This window comes from Pantherophis guttatus, chromosome 5 (genome assembly GCF_059756535.1).
Source record: "Pantherophis guttatus breed Tessera chromosome 5, ASM5975653v1, whole genome shotgun sequence".
Classification (NCBI taxonomy): domain Eukaryota; kingdom Metazoa; phylum Chordata; class Lepidosauria; order Squamata; family Colubridae; genus Pantherophis; species Pantherophis guttatus.
The window spans coordinates 120799108-120824694 of NC_142067.1; positions in this window are offsets into that span (position 1 = coordinate 120799108).

The following is a 25587-nucleotide window of genomic DNA, read 5'->3' on the forward strand; positions in this document are numbered from 1 at the left end:
TGGGAGGGGAAAAAAGCCTCACCTCCCAAAATGGCTGAGGGGGGGGGGGAAGCAGGGGTGAAATGCTCCTGGTTCAGACCGGATCGCCTGATCCAGTAGCGATGGTGGCGGGTGGTTCGGAGAACCGGTAGCAAAAACCCCTTCCCCCCCATGCTCAGCTGACCACACGATCATCAGAAGCTTTTTTTTTTTACTTTTAAAACCGTTTTTTCTACAAACTCTTCCTACGAAAAAATGCTTTTAAAAGTAAAAAATAAAGCCTCTGATGATGGCTCAGCTGGGATCATCAGAGGCTTTTCAAAGCATTTTTTTCTGCAACCTCTTGGCTGAAGAAGTGGTAAAAAAAATGCTTTGAAAAGTCTCTGATGATCCCAGCTGAGTTGCCTGATTTGCAGAGGCTTTTCAAAGCATTAGAAAAAATGCTTTGAAAAGTTCTTTTTTAAAAAAAGTTAGCCACGCCCACCCAATCACATTAACTCCCCCCCACCAAGCCAGGCCCACAGAACCGGTAGTAACAAATTTTACATTTCACCCATGGGGAAAAGCCTCCCAAAACAGCACTGGGAGAGGAATCTCCGGAGATTTGGGAAGGCACAGGCAGCAGAAAGTGAGGAGAAAGGTAGGTCCCCAGCGCATCTCCCGCTTGCAGGGCAGACCCAAAAATCAGCTGGCTGGCGGGAAGTGTGCTTACATGCGCAGTGGAGCTGAGCTGAGCTGGGCGATGGCTCGCGTGCCCACAGAGAGGGCAACGCGTGCCACCTGTGGCACATGTGTCATAGGTTCGTCATCACAGGGTTAGACTCTTGGCATTCCTGAGAATTCAGGGGACACTTTCAGGTTGACCAGAAAGCTTAGCTGGAGGAAAAAGAAGAGTATACAAGGAACTCATCCATTTTGCTGTATGTACAAAGTAAAAGTTGCCAAGGAACAATCAGAAAGGCTTTCTATCTATAGGATGCATGGCTGATTTTTACAATTATTTCCCCTCCCCCTCAAGAAAACACCCTCAAGCTGCTATCAAGGTTAACAAGAACTGTCATTCAGAGCCAGTTAAAAGCAAGATATCAATGGCTATGGGATTTCGAAATCAGGAGTGGATGGAGAAGCAAGATGGGAAAAGTCAGAATGTTCTACCAAGGGTTTTTTTTTTTTTTTTTTCTGAACGGGAAATGCATTTATTTATCTATTTATCTATTTATCTATTTATCTATTTATCTATCTATCTATCTATCTATCTATCTATCTATCTATCTATCTATCATCTATCTATCTATCTATCTATCTATCTATCTATCTATCTATCTATCTATCTATCTATCTATCTATCTATCTATTTATTGGTTCGATTTATATGCCACCCTTCTCCAGAGACTCAGGGCGGCTTACAATGCGTTAAGCAATAGCCTTCATACTTTTGTCTATACCTGCTTAGTGGGGCTTTCGCCCTCCCCCCAAGCGGTGTTCTTTTTTATACAACGTCAGCTTATTGCCCCTACAATCCGGGTCCTCATTTTACCTACTGTACCTCGGAAGGATGGAAGGCTGAGTCAACTTTGAGCCTGGTGAGATTTGAACTTGCAGTAATTGCAGGTAGCCGGTGTTACTTAACAGCACTTTAGTCTGCTGCGCCACCAGCAGACTAAAGCAAATTCAAACCGAGGAGAATGTGTCAACAAAACTTGTCTTTCATTTCCAGTTTCATGCTGTGTCAGAGTTTACTTACAGCCCCTGAGCCACATTTGCTGAAATTTTGTTTGTTCCACCCACCCAGGGAGAAAAAAATTGAACTACGTGGCCTTTTTCAGCTGCCCGTACACTTTCGCATTACATACTCTGTCAGTATTTTTGCACCCTTCTGTCTAACAAGAAGGTTTTACTCAGTTTCTTCTCTTAAGAATAGCTCACTTTCTGTGCCTCCCCCCCCCCCCCGGAGCTCTGAAGCAAATCACTTTTGCTTTTAGACTTAAAACGAGAGAAAGAGAATTTGTAAATGATGCCTGGGATGACCGCATAGCACAGAGGTTCTAGAGGTGCTGTGAAATAATATTTAATTTGCAATTTAAAAAATGCAACTACACACAATTTGTAGTCTGATCGATGAAGGGGAGGTATCTAGGACGATTTATGCTGTGCAAATGGCCAGAGATTTTCCCACCCCTGGTATGACTATCTTTTTGTTCCTGGCTTTAAGGTCTTATAGTGTACTAAATTTGCAACCCTTTCAGCATTATAAAGTAGTTATTAAGGGAGATGAAAGTTTTTATCACAGCATCAAAGAAAAACATGAATTATCCTATACTGAGTTTTTGAAAAAGAACAGGCTTGCAACAAATATATAGTTCTTTTACCTCTCTGGAAAGGGGAGGGGAGGAGAGGAGAGGAGAGGAGAGGAGAGGAGAGGAGAGGAGAGGAGAGGAGAGGACGGGAGGGCAAGGCATGGAGGCAACACAGCCAGCTGATAATCCCCTTTATTGCTCCAACTTTCCACCAAATGCTCCCATGTTTATGGCAAGACCCAGAGCAAAATGCTCTCTCACACACACCTCCAGCAGCCTGTGGCTGTGAGTAATCCAGCAAAATGCTGTTAGCACAATGGCTTCCAAGCAAGAAATCCAGTGAGGCAAGGGAGTTCCATGAAGCAAAGGACTTAGGCAATGAGTCCATGAAGCAAAGGAAGTAGGCAAGAAGTCCAACAAACTCCAGACATTGACAATGACACACAAAACTCCATGAATTCAGCATTTGTTCCTGAAAAGCACCCCTCCTCACAGAATCTCCTTAAGTCTCAGTCCCCAGGTGTGCCTTTTGAAAAGGGCCAGAGCACTCTCCTCCTGAGTCATTGGGTCAGCCTGCACTGTTCCCACCTCCTCTCCACTCTCCATGCTTGGGGATCAGGAGGGGGCGGTCCTTGCTCATTGCCTGAGCTTTGTTGCTCCTCATCTCCAGTGCCTGCCCTCTCTTCTGCCCTCTCTTCTGCCCTCTCTTGGTTATCCTGCCACCATTATTCCCTGTTGGCAAGCTGTCCCAAGTCTGAGGGATCCGGGGCTGCCTCGTCCAGCTCCTCTCCATGTTCCTCCGAAACCAATGAGGCCACCCCTCTCAACTTCCATCAGCCCCAGCTTCGGCTCATCCTCCTCCACTGACTCAGGCTCCAATGGGACCGTGACAGAGGAGAGGAGAAATTAAAAATTATTTTTTAATTATTTCTTGACAGCAAAACCAGGCTATAGTTTCTGAGCAACGGTGTGTTTCAGTAGGTTCTGACCAGTTCTGGAGAAACTGGTAGTGGAAATTTTGAGTAGTTCGGAGAACTGGTAGTAAAAATTCTGACTGACCCTGCCCCAATCTATTCTCTGCCTCCCAAGTCCCAAGTGATCAGGAGGAAATGGGGATTTTGCAGTATCCTTCCCCTGGATTGGGGTGGGAATGGAGATTTTACAGTATCCTTCCCCTGCCACGCCTCCCAAGCTACCACCCACCAAGCCATGCCATGCCCACCAAGCCACACCCACAGAACCGGTAGTTTTGAAACCCACCACTGTTTCTGAGCATATATATATGAATATTATGACACAAATCCTGCCATACAGGAGCATTCTGAAGAAAGGATATAGAGAACAGTTTATACCAATGTCACTGCAGGACAGGACCTGCCATATTTTTGATCCTCTTGGTGAGAATGCCCCTGATCCCACATCAAGTTAAGAAAAAATAAAACTAAGCAGTAAGTTGAGATATGCAAAATGTTCTCCCACAAAACCATTCGGGCTTCAAATACCTTATTCCTCATGGAAAGTTTGTAGTTTGCAGCCCACTGTTTTGATGCTAATATGTGTATTCAAACTTGAAACAGGCACTCTAAGAACACTTTCTGTGTGATGGGAAAAGAGCATTTCAGACTTGAAATGGTTTGAATCTAAAGCACAATTACAGGGGAAGAAAAGATAAAAGACCGAGATTGCAACTGTAATAGTTTCACTTGGTTAAAAGAGATAAAGATGAAGATTTATTTCAATCCACTCATTCTGGATAAGAAAACTTTAATGCACGGAAAACAGTCAAAACTGCAATAGTAAAAAGGGTAGCATTATAAAATAACAAAGGAAGCAAATGTATCAATCAATATCAGAGAAAATATTTATCACATTTAAAGCCACTTTCCTTGAGTTATTCTAAGCCTTACATTCAAAGCTTTAAAGATTAGCATTTTTTTCCCCAGAATGGAAGAATAGAAATGGACTTATTTTTAAAGTGCTGTTGTCACATGTCTAAGATTGTAACTTTCTGAAAGTTAATGGAACCAGCAATCTCAGATGAGGCTCTTGCAGGCTGCACATACCTTTTCTGAATGGGACTGCATTTATTATAGAGGTTGTGGCCAGATATTGAATTGTAGCTGGCAAAATCTCTCCAGAGCAGTGATGGGTTGCTACCAGTTCTCCGGTAGTGGAAATTTTGAGTAGTTCAGAGAACCGGTAAATACCACCTCTGCCTGTCCCCACCCCCAATCTAATCGCTGCCTCCCAAGTCCCAGCTGATCGTCTAGAAGGAAAAAAATCAGGGCTCACTTGACAAAGAAGAGGGAAAAAAAAAAACAAGACATTTTAGCTTTAAACTGAGAAGCCAAGAAGTCTCCCAAGTGATCGGCTAGAACCGATCCGCTCCTTGTAAACCGTTTGGTGGTGGTAGATTGGCAATTGAGGCCAAGCTGCCTGAAAGCGGTTTCCGATGCTCTCGGTGCTGGCAGAGCGGCAAAAACTGTTTAAACTCTTGCAGCGGCACTTCAAAGGGCCGCTCTACAGCTGATCAGCGGTAAATGGCAGTGTAGTGGTAGACCAGTGCGCTCCAAAAACAAATGAGCCTTGGTAGTACAGTGGTCTAAAGCACCCTGTTATTAAGACCAGCTGCCTGCAATTACTGCAGGTTCGAATCTCGCCAGGCTCAAGGTTGACTCAGCCTTCCATCCTTTCTAAGGTAGGTAAATTGAGGACCCAGTTTGTGGGGGCAATAAGCTGACTTTGTATAAATTTGCAAAAGGATGAAGGCTATTGCTTAACGCATTGTAAGCCGCCCTGAGTCTCCGGAGAAGGGCGGCATATAAATCAAAATTAAAAAATAAAATAAAAATGGGTAGATCGGTACGGCTCTGCAAGCAGTTAAAAGCCTGGTAGACCAGTACCTCTGCTAAATCCTAAAGAATTGTCACATGACCATCAAACCATGCCCACAAAATAAGCCACGCCCACAGAACCGGTAGTAAAAAGTTTAGAACCCACCCCTGCTCCAGAGGCAGGAGAGATTGTTAGATAGCCCATATGCACTCCAAACATCTGCTTTGCATGAGTAGACTACAGAAGCCAAGGTCTTTGTGGTTGATTTATGAGGTGGTGAGAGTCAAGGAATTCCATTTAAACTTACAGCTGTAATACAACCTTTATGGGAAATAAGCTTGACCAACTTAATCACTTTGGGATTATTATTTTTTACTGTTTTTGAATATAAAGACACATGTCATGTTTACTAAGTAAGTGTCTTTCTTCATGAAAGAAGCTTTAAATATGAGTTTAAGAATTTTTTGGGGGGGAAAGGAGTGTTTAAAGGGTTTAACATAACTTAAATATGGACTAAGAGTCCAGATGGATTTCAAATAAGAATTTGAAATTAATTTTAATAAACCTCCCCAGAGAAAACTACGATTGTATTAGTTTTTATTTTATTTTTTTAACCTTTAATTTTTTGCTTTTACAAAATGAGAGTTAATGGGACAATTTACATATTAGAATAAGTGCAATAGCATATCAAAAGAATGTATCATTTTAAATTCCGCATTTAGGGAAGATCTACAAATACTCTTTTAATATCCTGCTAACCTCCCCTAAATTAGGAACTCCATACCTTAAAAACATTTTTTTTCTATCAACATGGCAGCGTATACTAGCAGAATTGCATCATTTAAGATTTCACATTTTTCATTAAACATATAAGAATGGCAAAGATGGCATATGCCACCGGAGAAGTTAGCAAAAATGTTTAAAGATAAATCAGCTAAATATTGGAAATGTCACCAATTACCAGGATCTTACTACCATGTATGGTGGACATGCCCTGAAGCAAAATTATTGGAATAAAATCAAAATTTGGTTGGAAGAAATGATACAGCAACGTATTGAATTTAAACCAGAGCTGTTCCTATTGAGTATCCTCCCTGAAAAAATTAGTAAGGAAAATATTTACTTGATTATACATGTAATAACAGCAGCTAGAATTGTTTATGCTCAAAATTGGAAAGCAGAGAAAATACCTTTGGAAAAAGTAATTAAAAAAAATTAGACTGTGCAGAAATGAACAGATTAACTTTGATGATTAAAGATAGGGAAGAGACAGAATATTTTAAGATATGGAATAACTTTTATCGTTGGTTGGAAAAGAGATATAAATGATTAATTTTATAATTTTGTATAAAAACTCGATGATTAGAATATTGTTTTAGCAATGAACTATTATAAGAGTTTGGATGAAGATCAAGATAGAAGAAATCTATGGAAGAAGAAGAAGAATTTTGGAAGATAACACCGAGGTGTCAAAGGGAAGGGATGACTGATGTATTAAATGTTTGTTTGTCTTAAAAAAATAAAAAAAAATATTAAAAAAAAGAATGGCTAAGATATATATAATATTATATAGATGATAGATAGATAGATAGATAGATAGATAGATAGATAGATAGATAGATAGATAGATAGAGATAGAGATAGAGATAGAGATAGAGATAGAGATAGAGAGATAGAGATAATATATATATATGTGTGTCTCATTATGGTAGTTGTTTCTTATTATACAGAATTGTACATTTCTTATATGTACAATGTTTTGTACTTTTGACATCAATTCATCTCAAAAGTTAAATCATTCTGAGAACAACATTACAAAAATCAATAGTTTCCATCAATTCCCCCCTCCCCATTTTTGTCAAGAAACATAAACTTTCAAAACAGTGTTTCAAACATCACACATAGTGGCAACATCATATAGTGCAGCATGGTAAGAAAATAACCACGAACCAATATTAAATTACAGTCAACCATCTCAAAACCCTAATAAAGATCAGTAGATCAATACATGAAGTCCAGAAAACAAAAATGCCTTAGTTATTTAACAGTTTGAAAAGAATGTCATCTTTTCATAACACCACAAGTTCTAAACCATAACACTGGGTTTTTTAAAGCATAACGTAACTTTTACAATTTTTGTGAATTTCTTTTCTTACTACAAAAATAAATAAATATGAAGATTAAGAAGGAAGTGTTTGGTTAAAACGTAAAGGATTTGAAGTGAAAATATAAAGTCAAGAGGGGCCCTGACATATATTGTTTAAAATATCATGGAATATATTTTGATAAATGTTGTTTTGATGAATGTTTTAAATTAGAGAAACAAATTAATTCATTAAAGTATATTTTTCCAGAAATTTTATACTTTCCAGTTAAAATTCAAAAATGAGAGAATGGTCCAACTATGGAAGTAAAATGCTAAGCCAAACTTTCGTTAAATCAAAAGCTTATCTGTTCTTTGCTAAGTGAGATGAAACTTCAGCTTAACTTGCCTAAATATTTATCATTAGATACTTGACATGAAAGGCCTAATGTAATGCTACAATAGACAAAAACAACTCACTGCTTTTCTGCTTCTGGAAAGCTTGAGTGTTAGCTCATAGCTAAATAAAAAGACAAGAAAATAAAAAATGGCTGTTTGTTTTGTTTTTGTGTGTGTGTATGTATGTATATGTGTGTGTATCTCTATTTATATCTATATCTATCTATCATCTATCTATCTATCTATCCTCTCATCTATCTGTCTGTCTATCTATCATTTACTCTCTCGTCTGTCTGTCTGTCTGTCTGTCTGTCTGTCTGTCTATCTATCTATCTATCTATCTATCTATCTATCTATCTATCTATCCTCCCATTTATCTGTCTGTCTGTCTATCATCTACTCTCTCTGTCTGTCTGTCCTGGAAACAGTGAAGGACTGGCCCCCGGCGCCTCAACCTCATCCCAGTCCATCCAGGTGCTGATCTACAACTTGGTGGTGGCCATTAGGGCTGGAACACAGTCAGCCCTAGATCTGCAGGGCCACCCTGGAGCCAGCAAGGAGCTGCCCCCCCCCCGCCCTCTGGGCACACACTGGAGACAATGGATTCCCCCAGCCAAATAAGGGCCACCACCGGCACCTCCCAACATAAGCGACATCGAGCTGGCCATGCCCACCCGGCAACACTCACCCAGTCAGCTGCGACCACCTGGCCATGACCCCCACCCCACCCCCCGAGGTCAACCACAACCCTGGTGCGGCGCTCAATGAAATCAAGTTTGACACCCCTGTTCTAGAGATTCTCCTGCTCCTACCTCCTTCCATCCATCAACAAAGACATTGGACATTTTTTTTTTACACTGAAGTTCTCTAGTGTATCAATCATGTGGATAGTGATATGGAAAAACAGGTTTTTCTTCAGTGCACACCAGGAAGAGATTAGCTGCCTGCTTTGGGTAAATGAATTAGTAAAGTGCGATGGGATTTCGAAATGCTCAGCTGTTATTGACTTGTTTCACCATGTGCAATTAAATAATGTATAGGAATGTGTCTGAAATGAACCCAGGTGTATGTCACCTCGTACTCACCAACCCTGATCCCATATTTACCTTTAATTGCTCTCTGAAAGCTATTATTTTCAGCATTTCTAAACCAGCTTCTTCCTGCCCAAAGTAGCTAATTAAGGCATATCTAGATACTTGGTGCGCACACAGGAGCACTGAATAATCCATGAAGATTGACTGAAGTCCATTTCTTTACATTTTTATCTTTTATTCATCAGGATTTCTTGGTTTTTTTTTTTTCCTCCCAAAATATTTTTCTTTTAGTGGTGGCTCTAAAAATAAAATAAAATAAAAAGCAATCGCAGAAAAAATTTAGTCCTTCCTGTTATTGTTATTGCTATTTATAGGTTTAATCTTTAATTTGATTCACAGTCTGGGACTAGTTAAAAACTTAACAGTTCAAAAGTCCTAACCAAGGACCTAAGAGCTGTTAAGGTAACGTCTGAGTATTATAGGCAGTTCTGAGTAAGGTGGGTTTTTTTTGCAAAGTCAGAATATTCAGGTCTGATAAATTCAAAATTTCTATGTATCTAGACCCGTGATGGCAAACTTATGGCACGTGTGCCTGAAATGGCACACAGAGCCATGTCGCCTGGCATGCCAACCAGCTCAGCTCCACCATGCATGTATGCGTGCCTCCTCCCAGCCAGCTGGTCTTCGGATCTCTGCTGTGCATGCGTGGAGGAGTGGGGTGCATGCAGGGGGGACATGTACATGCATGCACGGGGGTGTGTGCATTCGTGGGGGTGCTCACACTGCATTTTGGGAGTTCTTGCATGTGCACACACCCCCCGTGCCCCATTTTGGGCCTGGAAAGACTCCTGCACCAACCTGGAAGCCAAAACAGGGCACAGAGGGGCCAGGATGTATGCCTGAGGATGCACGCTATGCATGAGAGTGGGGCATTTTGGGGGTCTGGGCACATGCCCGTGCATTCACACACGCACACATGAACTTTGGGCACTCGGCACCAAAAAGGTTAACCATCACTGATCTAGACTAGTGATGGCTAATCTTTTCTGGACTGAGTGCCCAAAGCGTGTGCCTGAAGCCCCAAAATACAATGCATGTGCAGCCCCCACACATGCCCCATGCATGCACATGCACCCCACACATTTTTTAATTTTTTTATTTATATGCCGCCCTTCTCTGGAGACTCAGGGCGGCTTAAAATGCGTTAAGAATAGCCTTCATACTTTTGTATATTTATACAAAGTCAGCTTATTGCCCCCACAAACTGTATCCTCATTTTACCTACCTTAGAAAGGATGGAAGGCTGAGTCAACCTTGAGCCTGGTGAGAATTGAACTTGCAGTAATTGCAGGCAGCTGGAAGCTAAATACTACCTTTAACAGTAGCATTAGTCTGCTGCGCCACTCAGGCTCCATGCCTGAGTGGTGTGCCCCCCATGTATTCATGTATACAGCCACATTTGCCCCACCCCCTGCACATGCATGAATGTCCCCCCACATGTGCCCCACCCCTAGTGCATGTACGTGCCCCCACACACACCCCGCACGTGCCCCGCACCCATGTATGCGCACCCATGTATGCGCAGACAGTCATTTGGATACTGCTCCAAGGGCTCCTATTACTATTGGGACCACCGTTGATTTCTTCCTCCGCCATCGCTCAACTTCAATTTGAGATTGAGGTATTTTGATGATGATGTTGATGATTTTGCAAAAGCCTGAATATCTTCAATTGGAAAGGAATCGCACATAGAAAACTATCGACTACACAAGCTGACAAGACACACCGTCTCTGTACAGCCCTGGCTGCCCTCTGAACTATTTTCCTTGTGGCTCTATTGTGGACAAAATTAAGTTCTAGGAAATACAATGGCCTGATTCCAGCTTCGATAGCTGAATCATTTATGGATTCATTAGCTCAAACGTTTATGGATTTCTTCCTCTGCTTTGGCCACAGTGGTAATAAGATCTTTTGTTCAGAAGATGGTTAACACCTCCTGTGATTCATAAATTCTCCCCTTTTTTTCTTTCTGAACTTCCCTTGTACCAGGGAAGAAACAGTTTTAGAGTTCTTTAGATCCTTTAGCCTAGGAAGGCAAACTTAGCAGAGTTGCCAATTGTGTGTAGTTAAAAGGAAAACCAAAGTCAAAACTAAAGGAAAGGTCAGGATTCCATCTTCAATAACTGAACCGGAAAGAAAAACCAACATAAACACAAAATGTGCAACTGGACACCCTTTTAAAGGCTGTGCAAGGCCAAGGGAAACAAAATATGTCACTCTCATCAAAACTCACATTTGTCCATTAGAATGAAGGCCAGAAGGTGGATTGAAGTATTTGCTTTGTTCCTGCAGAACTGTCCACAGCCAACTTGTCATGGCCAACTCGCCACAGGATATCTTGTTGCGGCCAAAGCGCTGCAGGACAATTCAACAAATGCAAAATTTAAATTAATTCCGATGGAACCCTGGACAATAATAATAAAAGAAAGAAAGTCAATTCAGAAATACAAGAGTTACTATAATTTCAATGAAAACGTGGTCACCAATAATAAAAAATACCTGAATGAAACAAATAACAGTCTTGACTTGTCCGATGGTGAATTGTCCTGGTGTGAGTAGGCAATGATGAGACTCTCTGCAGAAGGGTAATATGTACTACTTCTTGTATGGAGCAAGAAAACTCAAGTACGGTCACCTTCCAAGTGGTTTAATGTTGGGCTGAAGAAGAGCAAAGAATTGTACTATGATGTTCATAACCCCATCCATTACTGGAAATATTTGCAAGAAACCAGAATTATTGATTCCAAAGACTTAGCAAGATATTTCAAGTTGGGAAATGATCAAATGTGAAACTCACCAATATGATCTGACCATGCTCAGTTAACTTGATCTATCTATCTATCTATCTATCTATCTATCTATCTATCTATCTATCTATCTATCTATCTACCTACCTACCTACCTACCTACCTACCTACCTACCTACCTACCTACCTACCTACCTACCTATCTACATCTCTCTACCTATCAACCAACACCTCTCTATCATCTTTCTTTCTTTCTTTCTTTCTTTCTTTCTTTCTTTCTTTCTTTCTTTCTTTCTTTCTTTCTTCTTTCTTTCTTTCTTTCTTTCTTTCTTTCTTTCTTTCTTTCTTTCTTTCTTTCTTTCTTTCTTTCCTATCTATCTACCTACCTACTACCTACCTACCTACCTTTCACCTCTGGAAAAATCTTCATAAGCTAAGGCTCCCATTATTAGATTGCCACTAGATTTTTTCTAAAGCAAAATTTGAAATACACTTCAGCCTTTTTTTCCTTTCCTCTGTAGAAACATCTGGTAGCTATTAAAGGTTCTCATTGACTCAGCTGAACTTTCTTTGGAGAAATCCCTAACAAGCCATCTCATTCCTTTTCTCTCAGCTACAATTCACTGCTTTACAAGATGGCAGTGAAGACCCCCCCTCAACTCTCACAAAATGGCAACTCGGCACAATTTTCACCTTTGGTGATTTCGCTATCGCTTGTCTGATCTCAATGAAATAATTACCTTCCCATTTCTATCAAGCGGTGTTTAACTTTTCTGTCAAAAGCACACTAAAAATTAGCAGAGAGCCAACAAAGGTTAACATTAAAACCTATTGCTATTGTTTAGACATCCTACACTAAATCTATTTGAAAAGCTACATTAAAGTATGAACATGTTTGATTTTTTTTTTTTAACCTGGAAAGAACTTCCTCTTATGATAACAGAGGAAGGTCATTTGAAGGTTTGCAAATTATTTTCCTAAATGTGTGTAGATGCTATAAAGGGAATGGCCTATTCAAAACACATAAACCTTTTTGCTGAGCGTAAAGTATTGGTCCCAACAGTGTCATCAGATTTTTTTTCCCCCATCCAAGTATGAAGACATCAAAGAATGAATTGTCCATCACATGATACAGAAATTGCATACTTTATCTCGCCATTAGAATAAAAGCTGAAGACAGGTACAAATGGCTGGATCTTGACATGAAAAATATCAGAGTGTGGATCCAAACTTCAGCACTCCCTTAAGAATAATTGCTCAATATGGCTGAGAGAACGGAATATACATTATGCATAAATGGATGCCAAGCTGACATCTTACCATCCACCCAATAATCCTGTTTCTTCTACTGCCATTTTATTTTATTTTATTTATTTACATATTAAAGTACATATTAGTACATATTAGATTATAAGTATAAGCATAAAATGAATATAATTAAAGGGACCATTAGGACAGGGATGCTGGTGCTCTTATGCACGCCCCTTACAGACCTCTTAGGAATGGGGTGAGGTCAACAGTAGACAGTTTTAGGTTAAAGTTTTTGGGTTTGGGGGATGAGACCACAGAGTCTGGTAGTGCATTCCAGGCATTAACAACTCTGTTACTGAAGTCATATTTTCTGAGCGGTTCACTTTAAGTTTGTATCTATTGTGTGCTTGTGTATTGTTGTGGTTGAAGTTGAAGTAGTCATTGACAGGTAGGACATTGTAGCCGATGATTTTATGAGCTTGCTTAGGTCATACCGAAGGCAGCATAGTTCTAAATTTTCTAAATCCAGAATTTCAAGTCTGGTGGCATAAGGTATTTTGTTACAAGAAAAGGAGTGGAGGATATCCCTGTCCTGTCTCCTATAACCTTCTACCTCCTCCTCCTCCTCCTCCTCCTCCTCCTCCTCCTCCTCCCAAATTAATTCAGCTACTACTTTAATAAATACACGTATTCAGGGGTGGGCTTCAAAAATTTTAGCAAGGGATTTTCTGCCTGGTTGCTGGGTGGGCATGGCCATGGTGGGCATGTCCTAGTTGGCCTCCTGCACCATGGCAGGGGGGACTTTTGCCCTCCCCAAGCTCCAGAGGCTTTCCTTGAGCCTCCAGGAGGGCAAAAATGGCCTCTCAGGACTTTCCCGAATTTCCAGTAGGCCCATTTTTCACTTTCCCCGAGCCTCCCCGCACGCCCTGCACTTACCTGCATCCAAAACGGGCCGTGTTTGGGGCGGAGCCAGCCAGGAGTGGGATTTGGGGGTTCTCCGAACTGCACAGAATCTTAGCTAGAGGTTCTCTCGAACCCCAGCAAACCCCCAGCAGCCCACCCCTGCATGTTTTAGATAAATGTTAAGTACCCATACCTTTTACCTTAAACTGTCTACCATGGACCTTTTATGTTTTTTAAGAAGTTCCTAAGAGGGCGTGCATAAGCACATCACTGTGCCTACCATCCCTGTCCTACTGTTCCCATTTATATGTACTCATTTTATGTGTTTATGGCTATGTTTTGATTATTTATTTCCTTTTATTTGTGCCAATTTTTTTTTCATGTGTCCTATGTCTATACTGTTACCTGTTTCCTTTTATTTGTTGAATAATAATAATAATAATAATAATAATAATAATAATAATAATAATAATAATAATAATAATAATAATAATAATAATAATAATAATAGTAAAGTCATGGGAACATAAAGTGGAAAAAGTTATAGAAAATGAGAAGGTGAAGATCTTGTGGGACTTTCAAATACAGACGGATCGTCACTTGGAACACGTCAGATATCACAGTTGTCGAAAACTGAAACGTACAATTTATTGACATCGCGGTACCAGGACATGCCAGAGTTGAAGCAAAACAACTGGAAAAAATCATGAAATATTGCAACTGGCCATCGAAACTACACGGCTATGGATGAAACATGTACCAGTGATACCCATTGTCATCGGGGCACTTGGTACCATGTCCAAGAATTTTATAAGATACATCAACATATTGCAGCTTCCTGCAATAACACCAGTGGAACTGCAAAAAGGTGCGCTATTTGGAACATCGTACATCTTAGGAAGGTACTTGGTTGATACCTAGGACGCTGGCAGCAACCCGTATCAACCATTAGCACCAGTCAATGGTATTTGTGATGCATTTTTGAATGTTCAGTTGACTGAGATTCATGTTTAATGAATTAAGTAAGTAAGTAAGTAAGTAAGTAATAATAATAATAATAATAATAATAATAATAATAATAATAATAATAATAATAATAATAATAATAATAATAATAATGTATTGCTATTAAATTTGCATGCATTAACAAGAAGAAAAAATCTAAATACACATTGCAGGAAATAATACTTGCTTCGTTTTTATTTTTTTATCATGCTTATCATGCTTTTTTATGTTTGTGCTAAAGGAACAACTTAGGTAGTACTTTATACCAAAGCGCACTACTTATCAAGCAGAACAGGACACATTTGTACCACAGATGACATGTTAAAGACACATTTGAGTGAAACGAGCTGTTTTGTTTATCAGGAACTGCACAACTGTCACGTAGTCTTGTGTACCTGTATATATATATATAGGCTTCCAGTGGGAGGCCTAATCATGTGTGTGTCCATCACACACAGACACACAATTACGACTGCAGTCTCAAAGTTTCATTTAGACTCTGCATCTTCATGCCTTTCAGTTCATTCCTGTGTTACTATGATAGAGTGATTAGTATTCCTGAATTGTAGGGCTTTCTCTCAGTGAAAAAAATTGACCCTTGACTCTTTTTAGTTGCCCATACTTTTAATAACATCTTTTAGATTTAGTCTCCTCTGTAGGTTAATGGTGTAATTTATATGACTTTACATTTTCAGCAACATATTGAGTTTTTTTGTTATTGATTTACACTTCTACATCCCCTAAGGAGTTTAGAGATTCTTGCTACACATTCACAAATGAAAAGAAAAAAAAAAAGAGGGGGAAACTTTTATCCTCATAATAATCTAGCAGAAATAAATTGGGTAGAACAAAACAAGAAAAAAAACCCACAAGGATTTCAGCTTGAAAGTGAATTATTCCTATTATTCAAATAAAATCACCATAAACTATGATAATTACAATATCAGATACATTATTTTTTTTTCTATATAAGCTACGCCTTGTCATTTTTTATGCTGTCCCCCTAAATGCTTTTGCTGTAGAGCTAAATGCATTTGGTTTGCCTTCTCCCTCATTTGAATTTCTTTTTAATTCTAAAAATGCTTTTGAGGTCCTTTATGTTTGTGAAGTTTGGATATAAGTCTCTCTAGGAGACAAGTGCTGAAAGCAAGCTCCATCCATTTGTATGTTCCTTATATGTCACAAAAGGATTCACAAGACAAAAAAGCTTTGGGTGCTGATGCACCCGGAGGCTCCAACTGGTGCAGAATGCGGCCGCATGGGGGATTATGGGAGCGAGGGGCCGCTCCCATGTGACACCTCTCCTGCGTGAGCTGCATTGGCTTCCAATGGTCTTCCGGGTGCGCTTCAAGGTGTTGGTTACCACCTTTAAAGCGCTCCATGGCATAGGACCTGGGTATTTGCAGGACCGCCTTCTGCTGCCAATAGCCTCCCACCGACATGTACGCTCCCACAGAGAGGGACTCCTCAGGGTGCCGTCAGCCAGGCAATGTCGGCTGGCGACCCCCAGGGGGAGGGCCTTCTCTGTGGCAGCTCCTGCCCTCTGGAACGATTTGCCCCTGGAGATACGAAGGATATCGGATCTCCGGGTCTTTCACCGTGCCCTGAAAACTTTTCTTTTCCATCAAGCAGGGCTTTTTTTTAGTCTTTTTAGTTTTTTAGCTTTTAAATTGTCAATGGGTTTTAATTCGAATTGTTTTAAATTTGGCCAAAGTATGTAATTCTTTTAATAATTTTAAATTTTGTATTGGTATGTGTTTTAATTCTGGCTGTGCACTGCCCTGAGTCCACTAGGAGAAGGGCGGTATACAAATTTAAATAAATAAATAAATAAATAAATAAATAAATAAATAAAGAAAGAAAGAAAGAAAGAAAGAAAGAAAGAAAGAAAGAAAGAAAGAAAGAAAGAAAGAAAAGGCTGCTTCTGTCATTTTGGGATCATTCTCTGTCCATCTCTGTCTTGGGAAGGTCTTCGTGAAAGGACGTTACCTTAATTTAAGATCTGAAATATTTTGGGGGATATTAAAAGAGGCAGGATAGAATATTTCCCCAAAGGAGAAATGGAGAAAAACCTTAACAAAGGCAGAAAGCAGCCATAAGAAAATAGCTTCAAATGAAGAAGCTTGAAGAGGCTAGCCCTGTGATGGTGAACCTTTGGCACGGGTGCCCGAAGTGGCATGCGTAGCCATGTCACCTGGCATGCACGGTGTCACCTGTTCCTCTTCCGGGTTTCTGCTGAGCATGCGTGCGACAATCAGCCGGCCTTTTTGCGTGTGGCAATCCCAGAAACTGGAAGAGCTGGTCTTCCATTTTCCTGGGTGAGCATGCATGCGAGCCAGCTGATCATCGCGAGCGCACGTGCGCCACAAACCCGGAAGACTAGCTGGCTGGCGTGCATGCGAGCGCCAGAAGCCAGAAGTTTATTTTTGGGCATGCACATGTGCCATTAGCAGCTCCTCTTCCGGTTTGCGGCCAGATAAGTGCACAAAGTGCACGCACATGCGCACACTCCCTTTTCGGCACTCAGAATGCAGATTTTGTATCCGTTCAGAAAGACTGGGCCAATCTATTCATAAACAAAACACCTTCAGCCCCAGCCCCAGCTGATGGGATTAAGAATTTATATTCTCCCACCCAAATTCTAAGGACAGGACATGACCGGCTGCGCGGGTGGTTATGGGCGCAACTCGTTGTGCCCACGTGACACCCCTCCTGCATGAGCTGCACTGGCTCCCAGTGGTCTTCCAGGTACGATTCAAGGTGTTGGTCACCACCTTTAAAGCGCTCCATGGCATAGGACCCGGGTACCTTCGAGACCGACTTCTGCCACCAATAGCCTCCCACCGGCCAGTTCGCTCCCACAGAGAGGGTCTCCTCAGGGTGCCATCAGCCAAGTTATGTCGGTTGGCGACACCCAGGGGGAGGGCCTTCTCTGTGGGAACCCCAGCCCTGTGGAATGAACTGCCCCTGGAAATGTGTAAGATCTCCAACCTCCGGATATTTCGTTGTGCACTCAAGACCCTGTTATTCCGCCAGGCTGGGCTATCAACATAACAATTTTAAATTGGGTTTTAAATTCCTGGGGTTTTAAATTGAGCCGAAGTCATTTAATAATTTTAAACTATTTTAACTGATGTTGTCTTGTGTTTTTAATAGGCTGTACACCGCCCTGAGTCCTTCGGGAGAAGGGCGGTATAGAAATAAATTTATTTATTTATTTATTTAGGACATAATAAGAGTAACCCACCACTATTGAAATAATAAAAGACATAAGGCTCACTACATTGCACAACCCCCTGGAGCATCTCAATCACATAAACCCAGAAACCTATAAAGATCCATCCACTCACTCGGCCATTTTGTCAGCCATCCCACAAACATGCTGCTGTCACTGACATTTCTGGAAACCAAATATACAGAGACTTTCTTTCCAGCCATCTGGCCTCTATTTTATTTCCAGCATCTTTCTTCTGACTTAGAACTGGACCAGGTTTTTCTTTCTACAAGACCCTAAACCAGTTCAGACAAATGGCTGTTCGGTCTCTTCTTAAAAACCTCCAGTAATGGAGCGATCCACAACTTCTTGCATTCAGAATTTCTTCAGAATAGTTTTGCTGGTACATTTATTTCCCCAAAGAAATATTGGCCTTGAATAGGCATGGTTGAAAACCAAACTATTTGAATTTGGTTGAATAATGCTAAAATTCAGCCCAAACTTGCTTAAACCCATGGCAATATTTTAATTTAAATACGGTGAACTTTGTGTTGGATTATGGCTCAGTTTTTGAAGAAGATAGGAGAATATTCCAGCAAGGATATAACATTCTGCTTCAATAGAAAGCTCTTTTGAGTCTTGTCACTAGCAATTTTTTATTTTATTTTATTTTTTTGCCTATGAATCAGAGTATGATTACTGGTTAGCTAAAGAAATTATCTGCATATTTTCTCTCTGGCAAATAACTTTCATTATCTAATGACACTGTTGGAGTCTGGCCGGAAAACATTATTTTTTCCCCCTCCCTGGACTCAATGACTGAATTCTGCCAATCATCAAGGGAAATAATCCAAACCCATTTCTATTCTTGGACTTTTCAAAAAATCTATGATTGGCTATTTGGCACACCTATTCAGGCATAATTCTCAGATGACCTGGTATTTACCACTACATTTACAAGCTGTGCTTCTTCAGAAAGGACGTGAGCTAATTGAGGTCTCTCTTTGCAAAAGTCAGACGAATTAACTCAATTGTCACCAGTGTTTTCACAGAAAGGTAAATAGCAAAAGAGCTGCTTGCTACAAAAATCATCCAAGCTGAGGCTACCAAACCTTGTGAGGCTTGTCCAGCCCACAAAGAAGGCTACAGAAACCTGGTTGAATCAATAAAACTAAGCAAATCCTATAGGTAATAATTGCAAACTAAATCTCAGCAATGTCTGTGATAGGGAGTAAGAAGTACTACTTTGGATCCAACATTTTCCCAAAAATGTTGGATCCATTAACTTCTTAATTCTCCGACACGTAAAATGTACACTGGTCAGTGGGATTTACCTGCAAGGAAATGTTCTTGAGGTTCCCCACCACCATCTTTTGAAATCCCAAGTTATCAGTCCAATTTCAACCTTGGTTGATGCATTCCATATATCAGTTTAGAGGGGAAGGACCATCTCTGCTGCAGTAGTCACAGTGAGTGAATTAAGTAATCTCAATGGACCTCTTTGTTTGAAAGGATATTAGCTTTTTACTTGGACAATGATCCTCATGTGTCCTTGTTGAAGGGGTGAAGGGGTTAGACCAGGGATGGGCAAATGTGGCCCTTTTACAACCTGTGGACTTCAACTCCCAGAATTCCTGAGCTGTCTCAGGAATTCTGGGAGTTGAAGTCCACAGGTTGTAAAAGGGCCACATTTGCCCACCCCTGGGTTAGACATCACTTTTGCTTGATTGACAGAAGTTGGAAGCTTCTACCCAGAGGTGGTATTCAGCCAGTTCGTACCGGTTTGCAGGAACTGGTAGTGGAGATAGCGGGTGGGCCTGCCTACCTGCCCCAGCTCTATGATGTCATATTTACGCACATTTTTGAGGCTGGGTGCATGCGCAGAAGGCACACGAGCGAGCAAAGCGCATGCACTGAAAGCTGGGTGCATGTATGGAAGGAGTGCATGTGCACACACGGCAAAACGGTGGTAAGAATATTGGAAACCCACTGCTGCTTCTACCAACATAATTTGCAACATTTACAAATGCGGGTGTGTGTATGTAGGTCTTTGGTTATTCGGGTCTTCTCCCACGTAAAATTGGAAGTGTCTTGGTGACGTTTCGACGAAGTCTCATTCGTCATCTTCAGGCTGGTGTTCTCGGCTTCGTGCTTCCAGGAGCAATGTGAGATCGCAGCTGTCTCTTCCTTTTAACTGCTAGTGGGGGTGTGAGCTGATTGGGTGGGAACTTGGCTGTGTTCTGATTGGGTGGAGGTGTGTTCTGATTGGTTAGGGGCTTGGCTGTGCTCTGATTGGCTGGGGGGTTGGTTGTGCTCTGATTGGCTGGGGCCCCCACCCAAACAGAACACACCCCCAGCCAATCAGAGCACAACCAACCCCCCATCCAATCAGAGCACAGCCAAGCCCCTAACCAATCAGAACACACCTCCACCCAATCAGAACACAGCCAAGTTCCCACCCAATCAGCTCACACCCCCACTAGCAGTTAAAAGGAAGAGACAGCTGCGATCTCACATTGCTCCTGGAAGCACGAAGCCGAGAACACCAGCCTGAAGATGACGAATGAGACTTCGTCGAAACGTCGCCAAGACACTTCCAATTTTACGTGGGAGAAGACCCGAATAACCAAAGACCTACATATATATATATATATATATGTATGTATGTATGTATGTATGTATGTATGTATATATATGTATGTATGTATGTATATATTATATACGAATATTATATATATATATATATATATATATATATATATATATATGTAGGTCTTTGGTTATTCGGGTCTTCTCCCACGTAAAATTGGAAGTGTCTTGGTGACGTTTCGACGAAGTCTCATTCGTCATCTTCAGGCTGGTGTTCTCGGCTTCGTGCTTCCAGGAGCAATGTGAGATCGCAGCTGTCTCTTCCTTTTAACTGCTAGTGGGGGTGTGAGCTGATTGGGTGGGAACTTGGCTGTGTTCTGATTGGGTGGAGGTGTGTTCTGATTGGTTAGGGGCTTGGCTGTGCTCTGATTGGCTGGGGGGTTGGTTGTGCTCTGATTGGCTGGGGCCCCCACCCAAACAGAACACACCCCCAGCCAATCAGAGCACAACCAACCCCCCATCCAATCAGAGCACAGCCAAGCCCCTAACCAATCAGAACACACCTCCACCCAATCAGAACACAGCCAAGTTCCCACCCAATCAGCTCACACCCCCACTAGCAGTTAAAAGGAAGAGACAGCTGCGATCTCACATTGCTCCTGGAAGCACGAAGCCGAGAACACCAGCCTGAAGATGACGAATGAGACTTCGTCGAAACGTCGCCAAGACACTTCCAATTTTACGTGGGAGAAGACCCGAATAACCAAAGACCTACATATATATATATATATATATGTATGTATGTATGTATGTATGTATGTATGTATGTATATATATGTATGTATGTATGTATATATTATATACGAATATTATATATATATATATATATATATATATATATATATATATATATATATATATATATATATATATATATATATATATATATATATATATATATATATATATATATATATATATATATATTAAAGTATATCAAAATGAATGGTCTCCTGTGTGACTTTGTGAAGCTGCTTGTTATCCTAATATATAACAGGTTTGCTAACCCAACTAAACTCGGGCAGTTATAATATTGCTTTCATATAGTGTTATTATTATTATTTTTTCGGTACAAAGATCACCAAGATGGAGAATGAAATATAGATAGCAGGTGTTGCATCAACTATATTGTAGCATTGAGGAATTACCCTTTGATCCAAAAGAAACAACGTGCAATATGTGCAGCCTCATTCAATATCTGCTCCTTGAGGCTGGAAGAAGCATGTTCTGTTATGCCTACTAAATTTACTTGGACATTTTCCAGAATATCTGTTTATTAAGATGTAATGCCCCCCAAAAATAATAATAATAATCCTGATCTCTCAACACTTTGTGCCTTTTAAGAGAATAACAGAGTTGGAAGGGATCTTGGAAGTCTTCTCGTCCAACCCCCTGCTCAAGAAGGAGACCCTATACCAGTGATGGCTAACCTTTTACATCACCGCGTGCTGGCCTGCATGCTGGAAATGGCACATGAAACCATCCCACAAGGAATCCTCAGCCCCACTGGCCTTCGCTCGTGCAGAAGCTCCGATACCCAGAAGAGTGGTGGTCTGTTGCACATATGCGAGCCAGCATTCAAACTTCCGGTTTCTGGCATGGACGCGCGCCTGACGAACAGCTGCCCATCACGCATGAGTGTAACATAAACTCGGAAGTTTGGGTGCTGGCCTGCGCATGCGTGACGGAACCCAAACTTCTGGGTTTCGCTGCTCCCACGCACTCAACGGCCAGCTGAACATGGAAGAGGAGCCAGCGAGGCCGTGCATTCTTCGCAGGATGGTTTCACGTGCTGTTTCTGGCCCACGTTCCATAAATTCGCCAACACTGCCCTATACTATTCCAGACAAGTGGCAGTCCAGTCTTTTCTTAAAAGCTTCCAGTGATGTAGCACCCACCATTTTTGAAGACAAGCCATTCCACTGTTTAAAACAGTTCTCACTAAAATTAGGAAAAATTTCCTTAATTCTAGATTAGTTTTCTCCTTGATGAGTTGCCATCCATTGTTTCTAGTCTTGCCTTCTGGTGCTTTGGAGTGAAAAAAAAAAGGGATAGAAACTTTTAGATCAGTTCCTTGATAATCAGTGTTATCAAGAGTCAAAAATCAAGGTGAAGATTTCTCCGGTGCTACCTTCTCATTCTATCTTCTGCCCTACAATCCGGTAGTGCTTCCATAGTTTTCAATCCATGTGCACTCAGAGAAGAAGACTGCGAGTGCAAAACACTAAAAGCAACTAGCATTTTGGCTGGAGGGACTTTTAGATTACAGAAATAGAGTGCAGTTGAAGGGGGCCTATGAATAACTCCCTTTTCCAAAGAAACTTTATGAAATATTTGCTGCTTCAGAAGCTGCAGTGGTTAAAATGCAGTACTGCAGGCTGTTCTGTCCCCGTCCCACACACGCACACAAACAGACAGCCGGGGGTTAAATAAACTGGCAGACAACCAATTCTTCTGATAAGATGCTTGGCAGCAACCCAGTAGCTGCTTGCCAAGAACTTTACTCAATAAACAAAATACCCATAGTCAAGAATTGTCCAGTTCGTAAAATAAATCCAAGGCCGATAATGTTGTTTCCAAAGATGCAATGTGACTCGATAGTAGTTAGTTTTGTCCGTCACAGAGTCTGAATGGTCACCTCACCCCCTTTTATACCCTGTGGGGTGTGGTCCAGTGACTCAGCCTAATCTCTGGCACGCCTTTTCTTCTGTTGCACGCGCTTATCTCTGCGACGCTGCCGAGGATCCAGCCAAGACTCATTACCCTCATCACTGTCCACCTGTGGCTGCATGGACATGCTTGGCCCCAGCCCTATCTCTTGCCCTTCAGTGGACACCGAAGGCATTGCCAGAGAGGAGGGTCCTGGAGAGGGAGGCCTTGCCAACTCCTCTCCTTCACTCTCGGAGTCCTCTCCTGCCGTTGAAACAGGCTCAGGTAACGGAACCACAACACAGGCTACTTCTGCTGACTTCTGGCTGCCAGCAGTTTGGCAGATCGAATCTCACCAGGCTCAAGGTTGACTCAGCCTTCCATCCTTCCGAGGTGCGTAAATGAAGACCCAGATTGTTGGGGGCAATACGCTGACTCTGTAAACCACTTAGAGAGGGCTGTAAAAGCACTGTGAAGCGGTATACAAAGATAGCTATTGCTATCTTTCCACATTTCTTAGTAACTTTCTCCCTATGAAATTCATTGGAGAGTCTATTCTGGGGGGAAAAAAAAACCTATGTTGCACTCCATCATTATCATTATAGCAGGAGCCGCATCTGATGTTGGTAATGAGTTAGCATGAATTTCCATCTACCTTTCTAATATAGAGATGAAGGTGGAGATATATGGTAGTCCAAACTCAAGATTTACATCTTAAATAGCTATTTAAGTAATATTATTAGCTCTGCATATTTCACACACTTAACAGGATGTTAAAATCCTCTGCAAATTGTAAAAAAAAAAAAAAAAAAAAAAACTTAGCAATTTGGAGTAGTAGGGACATAAAAAATATTCCTAGGTGTTAGTATGAGTATTTATCAGAGTTACAGCAGAAGACAAAAATGATGGGAAATAATCTTAACAGTGGCATTTGCAGAACAACAGATTCATAGACCAATGCAAGTTAAATGATCCTGCCAATATTTCTCTCCCCCATTACCATTGCTGATAGAATCCCCCCCCCTTTTTTTTTCATCTGCAGGAATGTAATTTTTGTTATAGATATGTAAAGCTTCTGCAGTTCCATGTAACATTATAGATTGGAGCAATTATCACTTAAATTGGTTTTCTTTTTTTTTTCTTTTCAATCCATATAACCCCACTTACCTCATTTAATTGTAACACTATACGAGTTTTACCCCTTGGGATATGAAAAAAAGTAGTATTTGCATAAATGGTGTTTGTGTCACCTTATACAGGCACCGAGAGTAATCAATACCATTCATTATGTGCATACATTTTGTTCTACTGTATTTCTTGTGTTCTCTACTAGCAATTTAAAAACATCTTTTAAAAAAAGCAACCAGAGAAATGTTTGGCACCAACAGAAACTAATTTATTGATTCGATTTATTTATTGATTGATTCGATTTATATGCCGCCCTTCTCCGGAGACTCAGGGCGGCTTATAATGCGTTAAGCAATAGCCTTCATACTTTTGTATATACCTGCTTTCACTCCCCCCCCCCAAGCGGTGTTTTTTTTTTATACAAAGTCAGCTTATTGCCCCCACAATCCGGGTCCTCATTTTACCTACTGTACCTCGAAAGGATGGAAGGCTGAGTCAACCTTGAGCCTGGTGAGATTTGAACTTGCAGTAATTGCAGGCAGCTGATGTTACTTAACAGCACTTTAGTCTGCTGCGTCACCAAGGCTCTTTTTCATGCTTTAATTGATATGCATATTCCAAAATATAGAATAATGGCCTGGTTATTTACGGGACCGCCTGCTGCCGCAAATGGCCTCCCACCAGCCGGTACGCTCTCACAGAGAGGGACTCCTCTGGGTGCCGTCGGCCAAACAATGTCGGCTGGCGGCCCCCAGGGGGAGAGCCTTCTCTGTGGGGGCACCTGCCATCTGGAGCGAGCTCCCTCCAGAGATACGGAGGATCCCGGATCTATGCACCTTCTGCCGCGCTCTCAATACCTTTTTATTTCACCAGGCTGGTCTGGCCTAACCTCTCCCATTGTCTTTTTAATGTAAATTTTAATTTGTTCTTAACCTGGGTTTTTAAATTTGTCTTGGGCTAAATTGATTTAATTCGATTTTACTTCTGCTCTTAAATTTTTGTATTCTATGTGTTTTATCTTGTGCCCGTTCACCGCCCTGAGTCCTTCGGGAGTAGGGCGGTATATAAATCAAATAAAATGAAAATGAAATGAAATGAAATTTCATCATCAGACTAGAGCTGGAAGGGAGCTTGGAGATCTTCTAGTCCAGCCCCCTGATCAAGCAGGAGATCCTATACCATGGGTGTCAAACTCAATTTCATTGGGGGCCGCATCAGGGCTGTGGTTGACCTTGAGGGACTGGCCGGGCGTGGCTGACTCGGTAGGTGACAAATGGGTGGGTGTGGCCAGCTTGACGCCATTCACTGGGTGTGGCCAACTGGATAGGGTGGCCAACTGGGTTGGGGTGGCCAG